The following is an 8,219-nucleotide window of genomic DNA, read 5'->3' as shown; positions in this document are numbered from 1 at the left end:
GGACTGTGGGTACTAATGATATGTCAGTGTAGGTTCACTAATTGTAACAAATGCACCACTCTGGTGAGGAGTGTTGATAATGAAGGAGACTGTACTTGTGGGGGGTAGAGGGCAGATGGGGAGTCTTTGTACCTTTGCCCAATTTTGTTGTGAACCTAGAACTGCTCTAAAAAGTAAAGTCTACATTAAAAAGATGTTGATCCAAGATGTAATAGTAAAACAAGAGCTCACCTCGTAGCCTTCTGTGATCTCTGGCTTCCCCCAGTACCGCTGTGTCTCACCCATCTCTTCAGGCTGGACAGCACAAAGTCAGGTGAGTCCCCGCCTTGCACCAGGGCCAGGGGGGCAGGACGAGGCACAGGGACAGATTGGCTGCCCTGGGGGATGGGCTATGAGTGAAGACCCTGACCACACCCACCCACAAAATAGAAGGGAAAGGGACATCTCCCTGTACCACAACCTGGGATGGCCGCACCCTGAAGTGCCCTCCCAGGAGCCACAGATGGTCAATCGGCCACAACCTGAGCGCCCCACCAAGGACACAAAGCAGCTGGGCAGCACTGGCCAACTGGTCCTCATTCAGCCATAGTCTACAGCCTAATCTCAGTCAAATCCATCTACACTGCTTGAATTTAAAATCTTCTGGTACCCTGAGCGTCTCCTGAAGGTTGGCTTTTAAAAAGAAGAGTTGCACCGGCCATGGTGGCTCAGTGATTGAGTGTCGACTTATGATTCAGGAGGTCATAATTCAATTCCTGGTCGGGGTATATGCCCAGGTGGCGGGCTTGATCCTTGTAGGGTGCGTGCGGGAGGCAGCCAATCAATGATTCTCATCATTGTTGTTTCTATAAAAATATTTTTTTAAGAAAGAAGAGTAGCTAAGGATTCTTGAGTGCTTCCTAGAAGGTAAGCACAGTTCTAAACACATTATTCTACTGACCAATTGATTTCCCTCAAAGCTCTAGGAACTAGGTGCCGTGGTTGTTTATTTCCATTGTACAATTGAGAAAATGGAAGCCCAGAGAGTTTAAGCAACCTGCCCAAGGTCACACAGCTGGTCCTAGTGGTGGGACATGTAGCTCTTGAACCCAGGCAGCCTGACACCAGAGCCCACTCTTTGAACTTTGCACAAAAATTTGTGCACTCGGGGGGGAGAGGGGTCCCTCAGCCCGGTCTGTGCCCTCTCGAAGTCTGGGACCCCTCAGCGGATGACCACCTGCTGGCTTAGGCCCACTCCCCGGGGGATTGGGCCTAAGATGGCAATCAGACATCCCTCTGGCAGCCCGGCAGCCCTCGGGGGATGTCCACTTGCCAGCGGGGAGCAGGCCTAAACTGCAGTCAGACATCTTAGTGCTGCTGAGGAGGCAGGAGAGGCTCCCACCACCACCGCTGTACTGGCAGCCATCAGCCTGGCTTGTGGCTGAGCAGAGCTTCTCCCATGTGAGAGCGCCCTGACCACCAGAGGGCAGCTCCTGCATTGAGCGTCTGCCCCCTGGTGGTCAGTGTGTGTAATAGTTACCAGTCATTCCCAGCCATTAAGCTGTTAGGGTCAGTTTGCATATTACTCTTTTACTATATACGATAGAGGCCTGGTGCACAGGTGGGGACCAGCCGGTTTGCCCTGAAGGGTGTCCCGGATCAGGGTGGGGGTCCCGCTTGGGTGCCTGGCCAGCCTGGATGAGGGGATGATGGCTGTTTGCAGCTGGTCACACACCCTTCAGGGTGGGGGTCCCCACTGGGGTGCCTGGCCAGTCTGGGTGAAGGGCTGAGGGCCGTTTTCAGGCTGGTGGGTGACTGAAGCTCCCAACCTCTCCTTTTTTTCTTTCTTTTTTTATTCTGGGATTTATTTACCTTCTATGGCTGTCACTGGAGCTGAGAGCCGGCTTTAGCTCTGAGGCTCGGCTCCAGCTCTGAGACTTCCTCTGCTGAAAGCAGGAATCTGGGTTTGTTTGGCTTCTATAATTGAAACACTGTTGCAGCTCCAGCTCTGAGGCCCAGCTGGCTGAAAGCAGGTTTCTGGGGTTTGTTTAGCTTTTATAATTGCAACATTATTTCTTAGAGTGCAGCTCAGAGGCAAGCAGTGGAAGGCGGGGAACCTGGGCTTCCTCCTTCACTGGAGCAAGCAAGCCTCCTGTTCGCTTCAGCTGCCTGGCTGCCAGCCGCCATCTTGGTTGGCAGTTAATTTGCATATCGCCCTGATTAGCCAATGGGAAGCGTGTCAAAGGTATGGTTAATTACCATGTTTGTCTATTATTAGATAGGATTAGGGTACACCTAAGGCTTAGGAAGACCCACACTCAAGGGTCCAAAGAGCCGAGTTTAGCTTGTGAGCCGCAGTTTGCCTACCACTGGTCCCAGATAAACAACAACATGGCCACGGCTGGCTTAAAAATCTATCATGGCCCAGGCCATTGCTGCCCACCATGACCTGCCCAAGGAAGGGTTTATGATTTATCACTGCACACCTTTTTGTCTACACAGAGGACACAAGAAGTGCATTTGGAGAGGTGTCCTGTGTCACAGGCTCTGGCTGAGTCACCCTAAAGGTGGAGTGTGAATGCCACATTCATTTGTGGCTAGGGTTCAGGATCTGGAAAAGGGACCGTGCACAAATGAATACACTAGACAAGAAATAAGAATTTAGATGGCATGAGGGCCAGGCAAAAAAACCTTTCTCTAGTGGAGAGGCTCTCTGACTTCTGGGTCCCATTTGCTTCTATTCACTTGAATACACATTTGCCCTTTAGGAATGCATACAGGCATATCAAAGGTAAAGCTTGGTAAACAGTAAAAGGATTACCAGGTTAGGGGATTGCCTTGAGCCATTTGGCCAACAGCAGGGCAATACTATGCTGAATATTGGTCTTAGCCTCCAGCATTTCCCCATTTTTGTTTTCTTAATAAATTGAGAAAGGTGTATGCCATTTGCAGAGCTTGAGTCCTTTTAAGACTTTTCATTCCGCATCTGCAGACTAGAAATAAACATATAAGAACAAGAATGAGCCGAAACCGGTTTGGCTCAGTGGATAGAGTGTCCGCCTGAAGACTGAAAGATCCCAGGTTCGATTCCGGTCAAGGGCATGTACATGGGTTGCGGGCACATCCTCAGTGGGAGATGTGCAGGAGGCGGCTGATCGATGTTTCTCTCCCATCAATGTTTCTAACTCTCTATCTCTCTCCCTTCCTCTCTGTAAAAAATCAATAAAATATATTTTTAAAAAAGAAAGAAAGAAAGAAAGAAACTGCCTACTTAAGCGGAGTTTTTTTTAAAAAAAAAAAAAAAGGAACAAGAATGAGACAGAGTTCTTTCATGTCCTTTTTAAATTGCTGCCAGGCATTTAAGGAATTAGTCTGTAGTAGGCCTCTTTCTGGGCCATTAGTTCTTTGTGGGTCCCCTTCCCAATTACTATCCCTGTGACATGACAGCAATGATATTCAAGTTCTGGATTGTGGGCAGACGGTGGGCAATGACAATGCAGGTCCGACCTTCTTTGGCTTTGTTCAGGGCAACCCGCACCATCACACAACTGATGACTGCTAGCATGGAAGGCTTCTTCACCATCCCCCACGTCATTTCTGGACTGCTTCTCCTCTTTCTTGTTCTCCTCCCATTCCTTATCTTCAGCAAGTTGCCCGGGGCCACTGCTATCTGTGGCTGAAGCAGTCCACTGTCTGCAGCCACTGGTACAGGGTGAAGCTCAGGGTGCGAGGTCCTCCCTCGGATTCATGTTGCAGGAATCCACACAGACTTGGAGGAGTTTTCTGGAAATACACAAGCATATCCTCGACCAAAAGTTAATAAAGGGACCCTTCCATAAACCAGACGGGATCTTTCCATTTGACCAGACCATTGTCCTTTAGCTTATTCTGACACCAGTGTAATTCTATGGGTGTCTTGCCATCAGCATTACAAGTGAAAAAATTTTAAGTAATTAAGGCTTGATGTAGTTTACTTACAGGAGATTTCTCCACTATTCCCCCTTTTTGTTTTTAAAATTGGGAACATGAAAGAGGGATATTCCTTGGTAATCTGTTTTGCCTGCTGCCGAGTTAATGAGAATTGTTTAGACAACATTTTGGCAGGCTGATGTAAAAGCTGATGAGATTCTGTGGCCTGATTTACTAAAGTAACTAATTGATCGGCATATGCATTTCCTTTTGTTGAAGGACCAGGACCTGTTTAAATAGTATAAATAGACTTTGGTCACTGAGCCATTTTAGTTGAGTAGTTGCAATTCTGTTTACCAGGCCAGCAGCATATACAGTTCAGAAATAATATTAAGAGGCTTTTGGAAATTCTGCAATGCAGCCTTGATAGCTTCTAATTCAATTGTTTGTACAGAAGTATGACTGATCTGGATGACTCAGTCTGAATTCATTGCATGATAACTAGTTTTACTATTAGATGAACCATTAGTAAACTAGTTAATGCTCCAGAAATAGGTTCTTGTATAGCATTTTTGGTATAATAATAGGGGTGTGATATAAAAATTGTAGTAACTTGTTTTTTAGTAGGTGACAACTAAGTTCCCCTAAATATTCACTTATTTCAATTTGCCAATTTAAATCAGTCTGAAATAAGGTTTATTTTCTATCTTCATTTGTCCTTGGGTGTGGACAGCAAATGATACTAATTGGATTTTTGTTGTCAGTCTTTTTGAGTATATAGACATAAGCTTTCTTTAGAAAGAAAAAATGCGAATAATTTAGTCTTAAGTGTCCTTGGTTTAGGGAAGATAGGATTTACTAGATGGCTCCAAACCACTTGTCATTTATATTTTCTAGATGGTTGCAAACTGCTGTTACATGCAAGCCACGAAATTAGAAAATGATTCTGTAGGTCTTTCTATATACTTCATAAAAACTTTCTTAGTATATTGAATAAACTTGTCATTTCTCCCATAGAGATTTTTATTTTTTTTTAATATATTTTTTATTGATTTTTTTTTACAGAGAGGAAGGGAGAGGGATAGAGAGTTAGAAACATCAATGAGAGAGAAACATCTATAAGCTGTCTCTTGCACACACCCTACTGGGGATGTGCCTGCAACCAAGGTACATGCCCTTGACTAGAATTGAACCTGGGACCCTTCAGTCCACAGGCTGATGCTTTATCCACTGAGCCAAACCGTTAGGGCTCTCATAGAGATTTTTAGATAAAGTCTTAACTAATTAATGTTCTCTAATAATTTCTAAAACTCATTTAAAGTCTTAAGGCAATCTTTTCATATTTCTACCTTTTGAGGCCTAATATATTGACTTTTAATTACAGTGCCTAGATATGTGAAGAGCATTTCCCTCTGTATTTCCTCCCAGAATGATCTCTAAGCCACAGTTAAGGAGTTTCCTCTAAACACCTTTTCTTTCTTTTAAATAGAGCAACAAACTCGGTTGCTATTCAGAAAACACAATAGGAGAGAAGTATGCTGCCCAATACTGCAATGCATACATTTCAAGTAAAAGTAACTCTCTTTTTAGTTATGGTGTCTCATTAACGGTGAGATTTAATACTTGAATAATGATGTTTAGTTTACTTTGTAAAGAGTAACAAAAGATTTTAAAATTTATCCTTCTATTAAGCTTAAATTTACTTTTAAACAGCATTCTCTTTGGCTACTGCTCATTTGCATATGTATGCAAATTTGACTTTGGACTTTGTTAGAACCAATTGCTCATAAAATAGTGGCTTCCCATATAAATGAGTTTATAAAAGACCTTGATTTTTTTGTAAAGAGCCAATCCATCAAGTAATCAAAGCATGCATTTCTATTGAAGAAGTAAAGTAAGCAAACCTATACATTTGACCTATAAAGTACAGATGCCACCCCACCCCCAGCCTATCTGAAAAGCAGGCTATCTGAGGCACTGTGTATGCAACCTTGTCCTGCCAAGCTTAGAGGTTGAAACCTTATACCATTTAAAATATATGCATATAAATAGGACACAGTTATTAATTTCTATTTGATAAAGCTTCCCACGTGATTTCAAGTACAGTAGATCAACCTAATTTGGTTTAAAAATATTTCTTTAAAGAAGAGAGAATAAATCCTTGAATCATTCTAGGGCCCTTAAAATGTCCCAAAGCTATCTCTCGGTTAAAGTCTTGAAATTTAACTTGGAAAGACTATCAAATATACATAACCCAAAGATTATATTGTTGTAATATACCCCGAGAATCACAGAAGGACGCCTCAAGAAGTCTAATTAAAGAGTCACATTTATTGCAATCCGGGACTATGAGGGGCCATTCCCAAATCTCACAGCAATAAGATGGTGGCAAAACCAGACTTATATAGGCAAAAATTACAAAGGTATTGATTACATCCCAGGGTTTGGAATGTGGCACCTGGCTCGTAAAAAAAGCAGATTACAGAAGCAGAATTAAGCATGTTAATTACAGTTTCGGGTATCGGAGTCACTGAATTGACAGAAATACATTATCTAGAGCCCTCGGGTCTCCCAACCACTGAGTTGTCAGGACAATTTAGAGTAATTGTGCTGTCCTGGTCTCGGGACCACTGAGTCAGGTGGAACGCACCATTTGTGGCCACTAAAACAATTTAGGGTAATTGTGCTGTCCTGTTTCCAGGTACAGAAGAATGTGCTTCGATAACCAGTAAGATCACAATCAATGGGATAGTCATTCAATCAATACTTCATTCCCCACTGGTTTTATGTACATGAGTCAAATCATGGACTCATCTTCATTAGTTAGGGGATTGTACTACCCCCTACTACAAGTAGTTAGACCGAATTAATTTTTCTAAACTGCCAGCTTGGCACATTTAATTTTTCCTGCTCTCCTGTCCCCTAGCACATCTAGCCCCACTTGGCCATGGACTTTCTCACTGGCTAGTAAAAATGTTCTTACAGTTACCAAGTGCCCTAGTGCCACGGTCCCCGTCAGTACTGTCCTCACTTAAGTCCAGTTCCCCTCCTGCGGGTGTTGAGCCTCCTCCTGGCTTGCGTGGAGCCCAGGCTAGGGATCTCACGGGTGAGGCCGCTGGCTGCCGGGATCAAGGCCGTTTTCTGGTGCAGGAGCTGGGAGTGGTGTAGTCAGGTCTGGATGCCGTCAGCAGGGCAACAGTGTATAGTCCTTTCCAAGTTGGGGTGAGTCCTTGGGTCATGAACTTCTTTACCCACACCGAGTCCCCAGGCTGGAAAGGGATGTACAGGGTCCGAGGTGGCACTGGCAGGGCGTCTCGAACCAGCTTATGGGTGGCTCTCTGGGTATACTGCAGAGCCTGCAAGGACTTGAGCAAGGAGCTTTTAATTCCTCCCCTAACTTTGGGTAGGATTGGGGGAAGTCTACCAAACATGATTTCAAAAGGAGAGAATCCCTCCCCGTTGGGGGTACACCTGGCCTGTAAGTAGGCAAAGGCAGGAGGTTGGTCCAGTTTTCACCGGTTTCTGGGATAAATTTAGTTAAAGTCCTTTTAGAGTCCTGTTCATACCTGCCCTGAATTTGTGGCCGGTATGCACAATGGAGTTTCCAATTTATGCTTAAGACCTTAGCTATACTTTGAGATACCTTGACTACAAGGCGGGGCTGTTATCTGATCCTATAACTGCTAATAGCCCAAATCTAGGTATAATCTCCAGGAGTAATTTTCTGACCATTATAGAGGCAGTTTCTGTCCTGGTGGGCCAGACTTCAACCCATCCTGAGAAAGAGTCTATAAAAACTAGCAGGTACTCATATCCTGATGCCGGTGGCTTAATCTCTGTGAAATCCACCTCCCAATGCTCTCTTGGGGAGTTTCCCCAGGCCTGAATTCCCAGGGGGACCCCCGTTACCTTGCATATTTACCTGTGACCTGTCTCACAAAAGTTCAGAAGTCTTGGTGACACCTATGTGGGTAGCCTGGTATAACTGGGCAACTAAAGTCTGACCTAGAGCCTCTGGGACCAACAGTCTGCCATCTGGTAGAGTCCACCAACCATTTGGTCCTCTGGTAGTGTGCTTCTGTTCTGCCAATACCTTCTCTTGTAAAGGCCCCACTGGTTTTTGGGTGGCTTCCTTGGCAGCTTGGTACTGGGTGACCCTGGTGTTTGACATCCATCTCTCCAGAGCACCTCAAAGGAGGGCTTCCACAGCATGGGGTGTTGTCAGGGCTAGTTCCTGGCCCAAAGTCAGCTTATCTGCCTCCTTTACCAGCAATGCTGTGGCGGCCACTGCCCAGAAGCATGCTGGCCACCCTGCAGCCATGGAGTCTAGT

Source organism: Myotis myotis, unplaced genomic scaffold (assembly GCF_014108235.1).
Source record: "Myotis myotis isolate mMyoMyo1 unplaced genomic scaffold, mMyoMyo1.p scaffold_m19_p_25, whole genome shotgun sequence".
Lineage (NCBI taxonomy): Eukaryota > Metazoa > Chordata > Mammalia > Chiroptera > Vespertilionidae > Myotis > Myotis myotis.
This window is presented reverse-complemented; position numbering follows the sequence as displayed.